Consider the following 4,019-nt stretch of genomic DNA (forward strand, 5'->3'; position numbering starts at 1 on the left):
ATGGAAGAAGGAAACATGTTACGCCGACCCCAAATAAAACTGGGTTAAAGGCAGGAGCATGATGATGATGTAGTTAACCACAAATTCAGATATCAGAGAAAAAGTGACAAAAGAACTCGAATCGCGAATTCCAGTTCAACGAGACGATGAAATTTTTAAACACAAACTAGTTTTAATTAACTACATTCTACTAAATAAAGCAAAAACTCAAAATAATTATAATTTAGCACTTCATTCTTAACGAAGGCCAAAATATTTAACATTGAACAACTGCGCTCATATTTCTCCTCCCCTGTTCATGAATTTTTAACAAAACAATATCCCGCAAGTTTAACTAGCCGTGTTATTCTTTATGAACTGAATATTATAAATATTAAAAACTAACTACCTATGTATTCAAAGGGGAGCGGAATTGTGAAATGAAGAAAAATGGGCGTTGTGAAGTTAATGTTTGTGTTTTTCTTAAATCAAATGAACTCGATTTATAAATATTTGAGACATCAAATGTCAGATGTCAAAATCATAAAAAAACACTATCTGTGCCCCGGCTAGGCGTGGGCTATTCATATTTAACAGAAACCATAAACCCTGTGAATACATGACTATTTATTAGTGAAAACGAAACTAAAAGCTAAACTAAAATCCGTAATATCGTTTTTGAATGTATTTGATACACAGCGGTAAACTTTGTATTTTAATAGTTATACAGTAAATTAGTACCTACATAATATTACTCGACATTGCTGAATAGCACGAATAAAAGTATTACAAACTTTCCGATCCGTCTCAAAATGAAATTTCATAAACACACAGAATACAAGAGATTCGTTTACCCAACAGCGGAGAGGGGTGAAATTATACTGAAAATTTAATAAATGCCATTATTACTAGCGGTGGGGGTAAAGAGAGAGGGGTACACCGCTAACCGCAACTAATTAATACATAGAGTGGGGGAACGCTTTTGGAAAATTGACACTTTGGTCCGCTCTAAACTTTTTGAGTTAGTGATGTGCAACAAGTATCGATATAATACAAACTAGCTGTTATTTGAACATTATTGGCAGTCGTTACGGGTAGTCAGATGCCAGTAAGTCTGACACCGGTCTACCTAGGGGTATTGGGTTGCCCAGGTAACGTGGGCTGAGGAGGTCAGATAGGCAGTCGCTCCTAGTAAAACACTGTTACTCAGCTCCATCCAACATAGTTGGGAAAAAGACTAGGCAGATGATGATTGTTGAGTTTCCCATCACAACGCCACTATTTTAAAAGATAAAATGGACAAAATAATCAAGTTTGCAGCAACACAACACAAAACCACGAAAACATACTTTAACAGCGATAATGACGTATCATTTTATCATTACGCCGCGATAGGACTTATCACTTGCCATTTTGGTACATTATTAAAACGCCTACCGTCCCCGCGACTCAGAAATATTGCCAGTAAAATTTATTGCACCAAAAAGTATTAAAATTAAGGGATTATGCCGCCAGTTGCATGAATATCATTTTTCATTAACGTGCAGCGCGCCTATTGTTGTATCGCCCGCTATTGTGACGTGCGCGATATTTTTATGAAAAGAGATAAAAAAAGATATAAAAGTATGCTTTCAATTTATTTTGTATATTGTTAGAAAAAATCTACATAATATATTATCAGCTACATATGAATGAATATTTTGTTAACAATTGAAAAACGGTAACAACAGAGAGATCTTTAACGCCATAAAATAAAAACGAAATCGGTACTCCATTGTCGTTCACTTATTTTTAATAAGCACTTAAATCCATAAAAAATAATCCTCTTTCTCCTAAATTCGAAATTTTTCAACCTTGAACCCTCATCGAGGACCTGGTTAAGTACGTACTTAATGAAGATTGTGCCTTCAAAATCTGTAATCAAGCCTTTAATCTCTGGACTATGATTCAAGGGTGGCTAACTTTTAAAATTTACGCCATTTTACCGCCATTGTGCTAACTTCAATAAGTCTGACCTCTAATCGAGACATAACCGGGCTATTATCGTAATGTCTCGGTTTTTGGATTAAAATGAATTTACGTATTTTGGGATTATGATTATAATTTGGTATAAAGATTTGGTGTACTTATCGAAAATAAGTACTGGATGTCGCTTGCAGTAATGCCTGTAGTCGGTATTTATGTTTGGTATAAATTACATATGATGAAACAAACCATAATATGATGAAATAGATTTTAATTGTGTTCAAGCGTAAAGTACTAAACTTCTGTATGACAGAATAGTACCCAAGGATAGGTAGACATAACACTTAACAACAACGTGATTAGGTTAGTGGTGGTAGGAGTGTAATGGTGGGAAATTGCTTTAAGGATAGCGACTATTTCTCAATATATCGAGTGATATCAAGATACACACTTATTAATAATATGGCAGCGATGACAGGCACATAGTTTAATATGGACGCGACCATATTTCAGTCCAAATTGACACTCGTAAATACCAGTGACGAATTACGGTATAATATTTTCAAAATTTTAATTTTAATATACGTTGACAAAACCGACCGCGGCGGGCTGAATATTCATTTTGAAATTCATTTATTTTTATTATTTATGCTGGCGTTTTGAGTAACTGAATTATTATTAAAATGTTTCTGTGTTTGTTTGCTTTTAATTTTAATAGGTTGGTGTTAAAATCGCGCCTTCAAAAATTTGTAAAATGAACTAAGGGAAATTAGGTATCTATGCGATTTCTTGAAAAAAAAAAAAACAAATTTATGTACAATTTCAGTATCTATTTATTAAACGACAAGTTCTAATGATCAATACACCCACAAAACAGCGATAACTAACAAATACAAATCCTTATCCAAATATAAAATACGCGCGGAATAGCAAAAAAAAGCATTAACAAAATTGTCTCGTTCAATAAATAGTGAATTTCATTGGTAACAATAACGTTACCATTGCGGATAACCGTCAATATAACTAAAAGTCAAATAAAATAACCTTTGAAAGCTTTCATTGCAATTTAGTTTCAACCCAAAATGAGAGCAGTCGGTATCAAAATTGAGACTCGAAGGTAAGTTTATTTGAAACTAGAGAATATTTTTACCTTATGGCTTTATCTTAAATTATTATAAAAATCATGTTTTTTGTGTTTTGATTTTTGATGTTATTGATCCTGATATCGGAATAGGGAACAACACTAACTTTAAATAATTATAACTGTTCATGTGATAAACAAATCGGATCCACCAAAAAATTGTGAGTGCATCCATCCAATATGGTTTAAAATTCATACACATTGATATTCATTACGCACAGGCACACGAGGGAGTACTTACGAGTAGTAGGTACATTGAGGAGTATATATAGGGGAGCTTATAAAAAAGTACGTTAGGGAGTGTATAAGGAAATTACATAAGGGTGCACATAAGGAATTATACAAACAATGGTAGTATATAAGGAGGTAAATAGGAGCTGTACGTAAGAAAGTTCAAGGGGAGTATATAGGTAAGTACATTTTTTTTTTTAATTTTAGTTAATCGAAGTAGTTCCTTCTGGTTTTCTCAGACGAAGCCGCGTGAAAGACTAATATACTTACCTCAATGTTACCTTCACAATAATTAAGCGAACAAATTAAATGTATTCATTCAATTGTAACAGATATCCATCATTCGCACTTCCTCTCGTTCAGAATTATTATAATAATAATTAATTATCGCATTATTGTTACGGTTCGTTATACCCTGTTAAAGCTATAGGTAATTTTATAAATAAAATTGACCAGTTCGTTTGTACGTAAATTATGAAACTTCTTGTACGTAGGGTAAACCGTAAATTCATTTAAGTTTGAAAAATGATTTTTGCGATAAATAGCCCAGATCGGGAAGTTTAAAGACTTTTTGCGGATTTCTATAACCTATCTGAGGTTCTGTGATAAGCGATTGAAAGATGTAATTTATATGGAGCTAACTTTCAATCTGTGATCACAAATTGATGGATAGATATATTATAGTAATCCATCTTATATCTAA

This window comes from Helicoverpa zea, chromosome 9 (genome assembly GCF_022581195.2).
Source record: "Helicoverpa zea isolate HzStark_Cry1AcR chromosome 9, ilHelZeax1.1, whole genome shotgun sequence".
In the NCBI taxonomy this organism is placed as follows: domain Eukaryota; kingdom Metazoa; phylum Arthropoda; class Insecta; order Lepidoptera; family Noctuidae; genus Helicoverpa; species Helicoverpa zea.